General features: G+C 44.5%; 1 protein-coding gene across 2 annotated transcripts in view; it reads right to left on the reverse strand.

Moving 5' to 3' along the window:
• Positions 1 to 10303, reverse strand: part of SVOPL (SVOP like) — a 244704-nt gene extending 234401 nt beyond the window's left edge. The window contains exon 1 of one of the 2 annotated variants that reach the window (XM_069227985.1): positions 10101 to 10303. The gene's annotated coding sequence lies outside the window, so the exon portion shown is untranslated. The remainder of the gene's footprint in view (positions 1 to 10100) is intronic. The other variant, XM_069227984.1, reaches the window with a different exon arrangement.
• Positions 10304 to 15210: the final 4907 nt, after the last annotated feature.

The raw sequence follows: 15210 nt of genomic DNA on the forward strand, positions 1-15210 counted from the left end.
CGCATTTCTCTTTATGGTCAGAAACCCCTCTGAGACTATAATGTATAAAAGGAGGCTATTTACCTCAGACATCATTCATATGTGCCACGAAATTTTTAAAAAAAACATAACTGTGTGGTGCCTCGCCATAGGTTAGCCTGGTCTCCACTATGCAACGGAGTTGGTCCCAAAATGGATTCCACTGATATTCACTATTTTGCTGCCAGCTGAAAAAGATGCCAGTTTTTGGCAAACAAGAAACACCACGCCCGTACTTACGGGCACTTTAGAAAGAACAGTGCTTTATTAAGTTTTCATTTGGAGGCCTATTGCAAGAGTACTATTCCTGTATTAGAGTTGGATACTTACCAGCAGAAAATAAAGTTACAAACTGTACGCCTCAGCGTGCCCAGCATTCTGGAGAGACATCCTGCTTAACAATTCTGCCAAGAGGTGCAGGCTGACCTCAGATGAGCACACGACTTAGGGAGTAGAAAAGAAATACCACCTCCACTTCATAGCGCCAAGTAACTCCAGTGAATATGCGCGTTATAGTTCCTAACAGAACATAATATCCTCGTGTCTCTGGTGCTCCTTTTAAGTACAGAGGTAAATCGAGTGCTAAATGCCCCTGAGGAATACATGTGAGATTTGGCATATAGCAACTCTATTTCCCAGGCACCCAAATGTAAGGTGGCCCCACCAGCATGACAGAAGTCAAAATCGCCATCATCCTGGTGGATGTCATATTTGTTGTGCCTTCAGAGGAGCCGCCACAGTGGCTCTTCTCAAGGTGCAGTAAGGCTGCAGAGCGCCCATCATGTTTCATGCGGCCACTCAGCACACTTGGCTCTTTTTGAAAAACTAACTTTCAAAACACTATTGGCACTCAAACCCTGTAAATTAACTTCCAGGATGTGGGAGCCATTTGTTTTTCTTTTTCTTTTTGGCACTGCCAGGCTTTTCCGCAACATGTGTAGCAAAGTACCCTCTGTATCAACTGCTAAATAACCCACTTGGACATTATTTATTGTACAATACGGTGTATGTAATGTGCTTTCTAAAATTACCTATAAATCACACTAGACCTAACAAATAGTAAAACATTTGTGCACTATAATGAATATTTGTGTTAGTATAATTATTTCGAACACTTAGAAACTAAAGGGCATCCAGAGGTGTTTCAGTATATTCTTGTGGAATGCTCTACTTCCTGCAACATTTGTTTAACACCAGCATTGTAGCACCAAAACAACCAAACACACACACTCACACACAAAAAATGAAGCAGGCAACTCTGGGTAGTTCCCAAGTTTAGAAAGAGAGCAGCTCCTCTGCATGAAGGACACTGCAACACCAGCGACACTCTGAATCTGCTCACCCCAAACGTCTAGCAAAGTTTTTAATCATAGGATTAGCACAGAGCCATCCACGCCGAGCTAGGGAGTGACAAAACATTTTGCCATTTTTACAAACATTGGGGGGGTGGGACATTTTGAATGAACTCAAATGTATTCCTACTTTCTTTAAAGAGTTGCTGATTACAAGGAATGGATAATGGTGTGGGTGTGTCGTTGTGTAACTGGTTATATTTCATCTTCTATCCACATGAAAATGCCTCTAATGTGAAGTAATCGGGTAACTAATTCACTTGGTCTTATCAGAATCTCTTTTTCAGCTGCCCAAACTGCTGACAAGTATGTGAATATAGGCAGAAACCATAAATAAGCTTAGCACAGTAACTAACGTGACTGAAATGTTAAATGATGCATGACCACAAATGCAAGAAACCCAAGGTAGAGGTAAAGAGATCCCTTGAAGAGCATCAAGACTTTTACTAACATCCTGCTGTTATAAAGATCGCCAGCACCCAGGAATTAATTACAATTAGCCGAGCCAACCGGCCCAGAGAGACACACTTTGAAAAAGTGGAAATTCGCTGGGATTGGGTTGCACCAATAAATAGGTTTAAACTTGTATGTAAAGGTGATTACGATTGACATTGCCAATGCGTAATTTTTATTGGGGAGGGGTTGTTGGCAGAAGTGGTACTTGACCTTACTGTTTGTGTACAGGAGATAGACAGGTGGTGGTTGAAGACAGAGGGGAGGGCAAGGAGGGAGAGAGCATGCAAGAGAGGGAGACTGTTAGGAAAGTGGTGATAGCCAGAGAGATGGATGTCATTAGACAAACAGCCGGAAAAATGGTGGATGGCAATGTGGGTGGCTGGGTAAATGGACAGATGTCTGGATGTGTGTATCGGTGGGTGGAGCTGGGCAAAGCATACAGACAGGAATGATGAATGACAGTGATTGAGAGACACATGAGGCTTGATGGAGAGAAAAAATAGAGTGAAGAGGTGTAAGTGAGAAAGCGAGCAGAAAGACTGTGCAGCAGTCGAGATGACTGAAACCAGTGCAGAGAGGAAGCATTGGAAAGAAAGGGACCTACTACAAAAGGACCTACAGCCGTATCTACCCACATGTAGGTCACTCACTTCTGACATCCGATATTAATCAATGCCGTATGAAGCCTCTTGATCAGTGCTGGAAGGTAGGGGGGATCCCTGGTCGGGCACATGCTTCCAGGTCACATCTGGGACCTGGCCAACCCACAGAAATATGCTGAATTTGTCCTGGTGCCATTTCTGACACTGGGACACAATTCAGTAGCACCTGCACATTGTCTGCATTCCAATCAGTGCATGCAACCTGCAGGCGGAGAGAGGCTTTCTTTATTTGTTCAAGTATCATCCTGGAATGGAGCCAACTGGAGCCTAACACCTAGATGTCAATGCAATGGAAGGAAATAAGGGCACATAGTTTATTACTTCACAAGTATTTTAGAGAAACCTTGACTTGCAAGCAGGTTTTTGTCTTTGTGCACCCCCCCCATGCAAGAGATGTGTATGCATTGGTGATTCGTGTCCACCAGCTATCCTTAGAAGTGCTAGCGAGGTCATTGCGCCAGTGTTTCAGCAACTCTTTAATTGTTTTTTTTACTTCTTTGAGAGTCCCTCTTGGCTGGAAAAGGGCTAAAGTAGTCCCCTTGCTAAAGAAACACAATTTGCAAACCCAGAGGTGTTGGCAAATTTTCAGTCAATATCTCTCTTGCCTGCGGCATCCAAAATTTTGAAAGATTAGTTGAGACTCAGTTGACTTCATACTTTAAAAGCAATGCCCATTTAAACTATACTCAGTCACGATTTCGTCAGTCACAGCTCTTCTGGAGGTGATTGAGATCATAAAAATTCCATTGGACAAAGGGGAAAAGACCGCACTCATTCTACTTGATCTAGCTGCAGCATTTGGTACAGTCTCACACCCATTCCACTACAGCAGTGTTCCCCAACCCCCGGGCCGCGGACCGGTGCCGGTCCGTGGATCAATCGGCACCGGGCCGCCCGAGGAACTTCAAATCTTGAAGGCATGTTTAAATACAATTAAATTAAAATTATTAAATCAAAACAAGCGGGCCACGGAAAAATTATCAAACATTTACCGGTCCGCGGCGATAAAAAGGTTGGGGAGCACTGCACTACAGCACCTCTCTGAGATAGGTATGGGTTGGGTGGCCTGTGGCTGGCCTAAATCCTTTCTTAAATAGAGAGAGCAGGTAGTGTGGCTAGCCCCCTGCTCATCATCAGCAAGGAAGGTGTCTCAGAGCTCCTCGTTCAGCTCTGTTATTTAATATCTATCTGGTCCCCCTGGCCAAATTAATAGAAGATTGTGGGCTTAAGACTGTTTATTACACTGATGATACTCGGCATATCATGACAATCGACCCCTCTTCCTATATCCCAACTGAGGTGTATAAAACCTGCCTCTCTGCTGCTTTGCATTGGCTGGGAGAGAGAGACAATTGTTATGCAAAATGGATACAACAGAGATCCTTCTGTTCGGTCATTTAAAAGTTGAATGGTTGTTTAATTGGTGGCAGGGGGGATCTACCTGCCCTCACCCAGGGACCCACTTCATTAGCTAGGAATCTAGGGATAAAAACTGATGGCAAGCTGTCTTTCTGTTCAAATTACCTGTGTCGCCTCAACTTGCTTGGGATCTCTCCAAATATTTTTGGATCTCCTTCTCCTGACGACACATAAGACAGTGGGCCATGCCCTGATTACTTCAAGACTGGACTATGCCAACAGGCGCTATGTTCGTCTCCCTGACAAGCTGACCAATAATGAGGCTGGTTCAAATGCAGCTGCCCACCTGATTCTAGGTATGCCATGGAGGATGCATATTTCTCAGTATCTGCGGTAGCTTCATCGGCTACCAGTCAAAAAGAAGATTCTTTTTAAAGCCCTTACTATACTACATCTGGCTTTTTACCATGAGGGACCCAAGTATTTGATTAAAAGAACCAAGCACTACCTCCCTCCAGACCCTTAAACTCGTCATCTGCCATAATAGTCACCATTCCGAGGCTTCGCCGTGCAAGACGCAGAGGACAGTCCTTCATGGTTGGAGAATGGCTTCCCCTTTCTCTCCATTCTATCTCTCATGAACTATCCTTCTGCAAAGCCTTTCAAAACTATCTTTTCTCAGTATCACGTTCACCTGTCTTCTTGGCCTTGAGCTTTAGTGTGGGTGTCAATTCAATTCAGCTTTATTTCAGCAAAACAATGCCCTCAAAGCACATTGAACACACACTCTTCAATAGAAGCTCATTATGTGTCGGTGTCACTCCACGTAGTATTCTCCCTAGGTAGGTACAATCATTTGAAAAGCATACACTAAAAGTAACAGTTGTTACTGTAATGCCTTTTATGCTAAGTCTACAATGTTTTGAAGAGTGGTAGTATTGCTACAGTTCCATGCCTCATAGCGGACTTTATGAAACCTAAGAAGAGAAAACAAGATAATGCGAGCATCTGTAGGTGAAAGGTATTCTACAGTTCCTGCCCACACCCCTTCCTGCTACATTATTAAATAGGTGCTCCCTTCGAAGATTTGCAAACTCTGCACAAGGGCAATTAATGAAACTTTCTTCTGTAGGAATGAAGATACCAATAAATGTTGTGGCTGCATCATTTTGTAGGGGCACGCACCACGCTTGCAAGCGCCTTCAAATGATCTGTATGGGAGTGTTTTTTTCTTTTTATTTACCAATCCAAGTTTGATGAGTTAATTAAAAATAAGGGTGGAAGCAGTTTTGAAAAAAAAAAGGCAGGTGGGGGAAGCAACACGGAATGTGTGGTGGAGACAAGCAACAAATAGGAGGGGGCCGAAGCAACATTTCATTTTGCTCCGACTCTTGGTTCCACAGGTACTCAGTCTGTTCCACCTAAATTAAGTACTGGAGTATTTTCATCATGGATTACATTTATACTACGTTCAAATTGAACTCTGAGAAGAACTATAGAAAATGTATGTCTAACAGAAAATTGGTCAGCTCTTATCTTTTTGGGATAGAACGTGGACTAACCAACTGGTGTCCTCACATGGTTACTGAGAAAGGATAAGAGAGTGAGGTCATTTTGGCAAAAACTTAAGATGAGCAGATACAAATGATGTGCATCCAGCAAGACCATAAGGGCCTCATCATAAGACTAACAACACGAGGCTGTATTTTGTAACCATACACATGGCCCTGGTTGTTCTGGTCGCACCTACATTGTATGTGCCTAGCTCAAAATCACACCATGCTCCCTATTACACACAAAAAACATGCTTTATACAGTACATGGAAGAGAGTGTAGCAGTGAAACAAGAAGAAGAGGTTCAGTGCACTGACACATTGGGGTCAGGGACCACAATTCCGCCTCATAAATGGGCCCGTCAGGGTATACAGCAAGTGCCACCTCCCAACAGCCTTTTTGCCTCTGCATCAGTAATATGTAATTTACAATGTCAGTGATATCATCAGAAATGCCATTTAAAGGGCCATGTGTGTTGGAATATGTAAGGTCATAAGAACAGCATGCCAGGGACACAGGTTATAGTTAGGTCAGTAAACTACAAGTGGTGAATTTAAGTAGTGTTTTGGTTTTTACATGTTAGTATTTGTCTTAATCCAACACCTAAATATAACGTGAGTTTAACCTTTGTTATTTTCAATGAATTACTCAGATTTGACGTGAGTTGGGATCTTATTAACTCATTTAACTACACATCACTTTAACCTTTGTTTTTTTCAATGAATTTCTGTGTTTTGTTTAACGTAATGTAAAATTTTATTACATACCTACCTGTAAAATCACATTAACCTTTGATATTTTCCAGTGAATTTCTAAGGGGTTTTAATCATATTCAGCCAACTCCTCCTCTCGTATCGCCTTTGGATGTGCGCATCAGGGGTTGGCAGCAGGACCTGGCTTCTTGCCAGGCCCTGCACCTAACCCCGCCACAGCTGGCAACCCCCGGCAGACGCCCAGCCCACCACAGGTGCCCAAGCTACATTTTGTTTTTTTTTATATTTTTTTGTTTTTCATTGGACACTGCAGTACTCTCGGGGTACCCACCAATCAAGCTTTAGCCCCATGGCACTGCAGCACTGTGCAAGCTTCCCAATGGGAGCTTGCATGGAACCGTGATACCATGGGGCTGAGGTTTGAATGGAAGGTACTGTGGTACTTAAAGAGGGCTGTGATGGTTACAGTAGGAGTATTGCAGTATTTGTGTCACCAAAATTACTTTTTAAAATGTTGGCCTCCTGGAGGGGTGCCTGAAGGGTCTAAGGGTCCCTACTCTGCCCCCGTGCACTTAGTCCCTGAGGCCAGTCATGCCTGCTGCAACATTTTCACGTCCATTCATCCTTTTTTCTGTATCGGAGATACTTCTGTAAGCTTCCTATGGGAATAACATGGAAAATCAATGTTTTGGGCCTCTCCCTCTTCTCCTTAGCCCATGCTTGATAGATCGACACAAACTTTCCATGAAGAAGCTGAGGCTTTTTTTTTTTTTACGTTTCTTGCAGATTATTCAAACACCATTAAAGTTATTACTGAAACCAACAACACTCAGTGTATGTGTATCAATATATATAAATAATTATATACATATATAAATATAAACACACTATGTTGTTTTGCTTTTCCTTATGCAACTTTTTAAAGATCTCAAAAATTCTGTCTGTGATGCAGTCTCGGAACCCTGGCATCATCTGACCTTTTCACACCATGACTTGGATCTTGAAACGAAGTTTGCAGGAAACGTGGCATGAGAATCTACAAGTTTCTAAGCCAAAGAACACTCAAAGCACCAGAACTGTTGAAAGAGGATGGGTAATAGGGCTTCAACTGAAGAATAATTGCCTTGAGTGGCCAGCAATCAGAACCCAAAATATCAGAATTATTAGGAATCTCAGTTGTCACCTGCAGATATTGGCATGGCCTCCACAGAGACAACACAAAGTAAACCTCCTCACGTCCCCTACTTGTAGGCACTAAAAATAATTGTATTGGTTCATTGATAAAAATCCTTTTAATTTTCCTTTGATGCTTGACTTCAGAACTATTTACATTAAATATACCTCCCATGCACTGAAGAAACAGGAGTTAAAGAATAATAACTATGACTTAAGAAGATATGCAACCTCAAAGTTGTAATCTTTTTTTTTTACAAGCACACCAACGTGGAGCCAGGAAAACATGAAAAAGTGTGACATGCTATAGATACTTGTGATCACGGCATATTCACCTATTGTGAGTCACACGCGTTACCTCAAAAAGACTCACTCTACTCTAAACCCCTGCATAAAAAAAAGTGTCCTGGACCCAAAACTTTAGATTGTTCCCTCTCCTTTTTTCTTTTGAACGTCCTCCCCTTACCTTCTATCCTCTGCATGGCTCCTCCCTCTGAGTATAGCCTGTCCTAAATCACATGCCTCCCTGCCTTAATCCCTACCTTTATATTCTACCAAAAGGCCCCCAAGTCATATCAAAGATCACCATCTATGTTCTATCTAAAACCATATCCCTGCTACCAAACAACACCTAATCTCTTCGATGCTATTCAACTCACCAATCATTTTGCAAACTCAAATGCTCCCACTAATGATTATGACTAACTCCTGTTAATGTATTCTACACCAGAGAAACTGGACACGGGACTGTTTCCTTGGGAACACAAGGCTAACCCCTATAACCTGTAATTGACTGGATTAACCACGGACCTTGGGTTCGAGAGAAGTGGGCAGATCACTGCAAAGAGCTTCCGGGTGTAGTAAACTGTATAATGTAATTACAATGTATCTCTTTCACAACTAAAAGAACTTTCGAGCTTAGAACACGAAGTGAAAAAATGTAAAAAGTCAATGGACGTTGCCTTCATTAAAATGATTAAAAATATATCTTTCGTTCATTGTCATCGGCACGGTCAGGTAAAATATGTATTTTTTTAAACGGGGTAATGGCTTGAAAACAATAATGAATGGTGGCCATGCGTCTCAAAAACAGGCCTAGTCTCTCCTGTATTTGAAACAGCACCCTTGCAAAAAAGAATTCGAGCTGAGATAAAACTGTTTTCTTGGGCAGAAGAACGTTTATGCCTCCCTTATTTCCTGTGACCCCAGGCCAATGTCTGGCTCTGCTAGCATAAGGGGGCTGCCTGTGCGTGGTCAAAGTCTTACACAAGATTCATCAGTGGAAGCGAGATCTGCACACCTCTCTGGTGCATCTGGCCAGACTTACTACACTCAGTCAAAACCCTTTTATCCCATTTCTACCTTCGTATCGTGTGCCCCAGTCGTTCTTATTTTCTGTAGATATTACTACATTTTTGCGTGGAAAAAAGAACGTCTTTGGACAGGTTAGTGAAATCTCAAGAGTTGCAAAGTATTCCACACTGGTGTCAAAAAAGATATGCTAATAAAATGCGTCAGACATCAAGCTCTAGTTGGACCTCATTTTGTGTGTGTGCGTGGGAGGTGCCGTATGTAGGTCAAGCGCTGTGAAACCAGCTCTAATAGCCGCGCACGTTCCTGTAGATGTTGTTAATGTTTGACTCCTCGTCCCACAACCAACCACAATGCAGCAGATCTGCCTCAGCGCACACATCTCGCACACTGAAGAACGCGGCTGACTGTCGGACCACAGACGTTTCTTGAAAGGTCAAACTCAGTTGCATTTACTACGTGTCCATTTATTAGACTGAATAGCGTACACGGTAGAGCTAATGTGCTGAGAGGCGCTATTGCCAGACATCACGTTGCACCGATGCAGACTGTCACTGCTGCAAATAAACTGCTTACGTTAACGCTCGCTACACGCACGACACCTTGTGCAGAGGCTGGCATGACATGTTATTTCTTTCTATAGCGCTCCATATTCCTTTTTTGTTTCTGCTAAATTCTGCAAATAACCAACAAAGCTATTAGCCAATTTAGCACAAGTCACTATATAAACCTCAGAAGGATGCAATGATGCACTGGTCTTCGTACTTGTGAACTAGGACACTCCAGATGTCAACAGCGAGCACAGAAAGCGCTGAACTATCCTACTTAATAGTGCACAGAAGCAAATAATTCGGAGGAGTCAGTTAAGGGAGAGGGCAGGTACCCTTAGGGAAGGAAGAGGGCGAAGATAAAGAGACTGAGGGAATAGATGGGTCGACAGTTTGGCAGAGGGCCGAAAAACCTTTGACCCCCTCAGCGGTCACAACAATTGTGTTCAAAAGTTAAATGCCACAGGTGTACCAGAAATGAGGTGCGAGCCTCAGTCCAGCGTGACACGACATTAGTATCACAAAAGACAAACTCTGACACGCTCTTCACTCAGGATAGTCAACAGAGAAGCCAATAACTGTATGCTCAAGGAGTGTGAACAATTCGTGTAACTGCACAAGGGCAGATGTCACTGCCGGACTATCCTATTTTGTGCTTTGTAGCGGGCTTCTTCAACAAAGACGTGTGGAAAAACTTGGAAGTCATTTCTATAAATTGTGAATGCCAACTAACGGGAAGTGTACATGTAAAACTAGCCAAATAAGAACCTCTCGCGGACCGGTGACACCAACTTGGCGCATTATCCTGCCGTTGTGTGACAACATTAAGTTACTGGCTCGGAATCACACATCGCAGGGAAGCCGAGGTCAAGGCTCGGGTCATGGCACTTCGGCAGCAGGCTCGCTCACCCCTCCCTCAGTGCACTTGTGCTCAGTCAGTGCTGGTTGTCTTACCGCCTGCAGTGCCAGGTGTGTGGCTGGAGCCCCCGCGGATGCTGAACGCGGTGATTGGTCGCTTCCTGCAGACAGGTGCATCACTCAGGGCTACTGCCCTCTGCCTCACTCCCTTGCTGGTGTCAGGAGGCGCCCCCTGCAGCTGTCACGCAGCTGCCACAGCCGGCCTCCTGCACGAACCTCCAGCCCTCTCTGCAGTCTCCGCCGGCCATCGAGGTCTGTATTTATAAACGGTCTCCAGAGAAGCCCAGACGACAGGTGGAACTACCTGGGCCCGCCCCGCCTCCACCTTGCTTCCTTCACCGACTCTGCTTAAAAGGGCAAGACCTGCTCTCCAGGCCCAGCGACTGCATTCCGTGGGAGGGGCCCGCTTAAATCCCGGGCAGGCTGCTCGCGACCTGTGCGCCACAGGTGCGCCTCTGCCCAGGAGTCCAGCTCAGCTCTCGTGCCAGTGGACGCAGCAATTCATTTGTTTACCCGCCACATCCTGAGCGTGAAACAGGACTAGGAAGGCCAGCTTCCAAGGTGCAGCAGGTGCAATGGCACCGGTGTCCAGAGATAGGAGGAGTCCGCTGCTGCTCAATTATAGTGTTTTGTATTACCAAATTAAGGAATGGGGGCTAGTCTGGGGTTTTGTGGTTGTCATCTGCTGGCAGTGCCATTAAGACTTACTCTTTCCCGCCCTTTTTTTAATCTCTATTATGCTTTATTTATTCCATTTAGTATTCTTTGTTGATGACGATTAGCATCTATTAGGCTCCCATGGTGTGTTTGATTCCCGAAGATTGTTCATTTCTGCCAGCATTGCTAACTCTATCTCTGCCGTGGAGGACAGTAAGACCAAGTTAGAGACCGGTGCACTTGGGCTCCCAGGTAGAGTACTGTGTAAACTGGGGAATACTGCAGGGTGCGGACGAAAGTAGAGGCGATGCTGTGGGACGGGTGAACATCAGGACGAAGGGTACATCAAAGAAGAAGACGAGGAGTGATCCAACTTTCCCAGTGTGTTCCTTGACATGGCTGTTCTCCACCTCCAAGGGATGCACCAGCAATGGATTGGCCTCAAGTAATATCCAAGAGAGCGCAGTTGCAGCGGAGAGCGCGGCTGCTTGTGATTCTGATGGTAGCAACACAAATGGCATGGGGCTCCCTGAGGTGATCTACCCCCACAAAGCGAGGACAGCCAAAGCTCAGAACATTTGAATGGAGAGGAAGTGCACCCAGTATTGCCGAAGACGATAAGAAAACGTAAGAAGAAAAGTGGGCCCAGGAAAAGAGCTCTTAAATTGCTGCAGCTGGTCGTGGTCACCGAGCCCCGCAGTGCCGTGTCTCCAGTGCAGGGCGCAAGTGTTGGCCAACCTAAGCTCAGGTGTGAGTACCACCACGGAATTTGTGTTGTCTCTCATCCTTAATCCCTTAGCTCAGATATCTGTTAGCTTAGGAGATAGTGCGTAAGACTACTCCACAAACAGTGGTCCTACTTCTGGCACTACTGGCATTTCACTCGATCAAAAAATATCTCACGGTTGTCTGGAATCTGTCAATCTCTGCGCATTCCCTTAAATCAATCAAGATTGTTAACTCTTTTTTATGCAATTTGTGAGCTTACAGTCGTTTCGTCTGGTGACATGAAGATAGTGAAATTAGAGAACAAGCAACCGCTGCCAGAACCGGGAGGGAATTATGCCCATTCCTCCACTTTTTCCACCTCTCCTCCTTCCTCTTCTTCTAAAGTTGAGTTCAGGTTGCCTGGTATTGCTAGGCAGGTCCCCAGCCACATAGATGATTTTCCTGTTGATGTCCTACCCTTCCCAGATTTCAATCAAGAAGAAGTAGCTTCAAAAGAGCGATACAGGCAGCACGTCCCTAAATCCTGTCCCGAATGCCACCCTAGCCACAGACCAGCGGCTGAGGTGCCTATGAGTAAAAGCGACAGGTCAATCAAGATTATAAACTCAGGTTTGAAAGAGGCGGAGAATGAGTCTAAGGACTGGTCGTGGATAGAAGCAGCATTGGCCAGTGCATCAAGAGTACCCCCTAGAGAGGAGTCTGACTGACTAATGACCAGACCGTCCTCCAAAGCTGCTACTGTAACTGCAAAAGACCCGTCTAAAACCATCACAATGGGCAGAGTTGGTGGTGAGAATGAGCATATTCTGTCATGGAACATAGTGGACCTGGCTAGCAAAATGGAGGATGATGACCAGCTCAAATTAACTCACTGATACAATACATGTTATTTTCAAGAACCTTGGGCCCTTGATGAAATCTGTGTAAATGGGTTCCTGATTATTAACTCTCTGAGTATCCGCTCAAGGAAGGGGCGGCCATCCAGAGGGCTTTCTGTATGGGTATCATGCAAATTAAATTGCAAGTCAGACCAAGTAGGGCCACGGTCCTTGTCATCCAGTGTGCAGCATGTGAGGCTCTGGTTTGGGGGCCCTGGTGGAGGGGTGGTTGATACTGTGATTGTGCATATTCCACCCGGGTAGTCTCCAGAGATCCAGGTGATATGGAGGAATTTTATTACTTATGATGAAAGTGTCAGAGAGGAAGTGATTGATCGCTGGTCGATCAGGGAGGATAAAGGAGGGAAGTATGTGATGCTGATCTGTCGAAATTTTAACACACAACCCTGTGATGCCATTAACTATAGAAAGACCATAATGGAAAACCACTGCTTAGGCTTTCCCGAAGCAGCTCTGAGCTGCTTCAAATCAACTAAGAAGGCTGATGCATTCTCTGACTTTTAGTTAAGCTGCCAGTTGCATTTTGTCAATGGCCGTACTGTCTCAGACAGTACTGCCACGGGGATCTTTGACAATGGGAGAAGCTCTTCACTAATTGATTATATAATTGTCACTATAGAGGCCTGGGAGTGCGTGTTTAATATGGCTCTTATCAATAGAGTGGAGATTGATCACAACCCTGTGTTCTCTGCATGAAGTTGTGTTCTGTGTGGTGTACTTCTGTGAATGTTCGGTCTGAGGGGAGATATGGACATGAGATGAGAGCTGAAACAATAAATATATCTGTAAATATTGTTAATTTATTCTGCAGCTAAAGTTTTTGTTACTCTTCTTTTTAACAACTTAAGTGTTATATAATCTTTTACCGCTTTTACCGTGTGAAAGGTTCTTTGTCAATTATATCATCTATATTTCTTTTTACTCCTATTTCCAGTTGTACACCATACTGTTTAGTATTCGAAATGGATTTATTGTTCACTCAATTTCTCTTAAAGCTTAAAAATGTTTCTAATTGTAAAAATATAAATTAACCATTCACTTAATCTATACACAACACACTAAATTGTCTTTTAGTGCTAAAATAATGAGCCATATTTTAGCTGACTCAATGGTACTTATTTGATCAAGTTCAGAAGGATGGCAGCACCTCCTGGGGCATGAACCTCTGACACACAGAACCTGCCAGCTTGTAATAACATATTAACAGATGGCATTCAATGGCACAAATGATGAGATGAATGTTTGGTGCGATAGATGAGTTTAGGAAAGAGGACTTTTGTGAATGGATGATGAACAGGATACAAGTCTATCAATGGGGGGCTGAGTGAATGTTTATATGAAGCTGTGAGAGGAGAACTGAATGAACAAATTAACATATCGCAGATTCATGAATAGGAAAACAGCGAAAGAATGTGTGAATGTAGAAACCAAATGTATATTAAATGCGCCCAATCATGTCTACAATAAATGCTGCAAATAAGAATTAGGACAGAGGGTGGTGGTGTGTGGAGTGAGAGAATGGGACGTGGTGTTAGAGACCACTGCTGCAGCACCCAAAAGACTGCACACTTAGAAAACGTACTTTGAAACCCACTGATGAAGCAGGCGTTGTGCGATTGGTCGGTTTTGGTGAAGTTAGAGTTTGTGTTGATGTGAAGAGCTCTTTTGAATCTAAATCTAAATAAGTATTGAGTGTATCTGTGATCCAGTGAGACAGCAATCGGGTCAGTTTTGGGCAGCTAGGGGAACAAGTGGCCTCACCTTGAGGTTGTGTGGAGGGGGGTAATGGGAGGTTAGAAGGGTGTGGCTTTGTACGCGGAGCAGTGTTTTGGAGCATAGAGCAAGAGGGTAGACATATGGGATGCGATGCTGTGTCCTCATTGGAAAACTAACCTTTGCATTGAGAACCAACCACCCTGGGACTAGAAGGTGGATGTGAAGCCGGCCTGCAGGATGTTCAGTAGGGAGCAGGTTGAGAACTTCAGGCCTCTCTAGTTGGGAGGAAGGAGTATTGAGATACACCCCCAATAAGGTGATATTGATATAAGTCAAGCAAGGCTCAGTACTGGATTAGTGATCAAGATTGTGACTAAGAGCCTCGAGGACAGGCTGTTGAATGAGCACATGCCCAGGAAGGTGATTTCCCTCACCTACCTCAAATTGATTGAATAACTCTCCAGACACCCTCCTTCCTTTAAGGGCCCAATGGGAGCAGGTCTTAGAGGGAACTGATGATGATGAATGGTTGGAGGCCCTAGCGTCCCTCAGTGAGGTGGCTATTCGTTCCCGATCCCACTTAATACAACTGAAACTGCTACACAGAAGTTTTTATGCCAATACAACCTTAGTTAAAATGGCAGGTCTACATCCCTGCTTTGCTGGCGGAAATGTGGGCTTGAGGGATCCTTTTTTCACAAGATATGGTCATGCCCAGTTATTCAGGAATAGTGGAGGGTGGTGTTCACCTGCATGAATGGAATATGTGGGGTGACTTGAGGATGTCTGCTAAATGGGTCTTTGAATGTATGGAATGAGTCTGACCTAGCGAGAAAGGACCATCTACGGGTGACTATGGGTGAAACTGGGGTTGACCATTGCTAAGCGCAACATATTGCTTATGTGGAGGGCCCAGCAGGCACCCCAGTTTCGTGACTGGGAAAAGGATATGGACTTGGCCATGCTGGCAGATAGATTTGTCTAGAAAGGACGACGCTGCCCACACAAGTGGACTAAGATCTGGGGGAAGAGGAACAACAGTAGAGGGGGGGTCACTGCCCCTCTGTTGGGCTCAGGACGAGGGGTCCGGCAGCAGGAGGACGTCCCCTAGTCGATTTGCAACAATCCCTGGTTGGGGGTGAGAC

The sequence above is a fragment of the Pleurodeles waltl genome, chromosome 4_1, assembly GCF_031143425.1.
Source record: "Pleurodeles waltl isolate 20211129_DDA chromosome 4_1, aPleWal1.hap1.20221129, whole genome shotgun sequence".
NCBI classification, from domain to species: Eukaryota; Metazoa; Chordata; class Amphibia; order Caudata; family Salamandridae; genus Pleurodeles; species Pleurodeles waltl.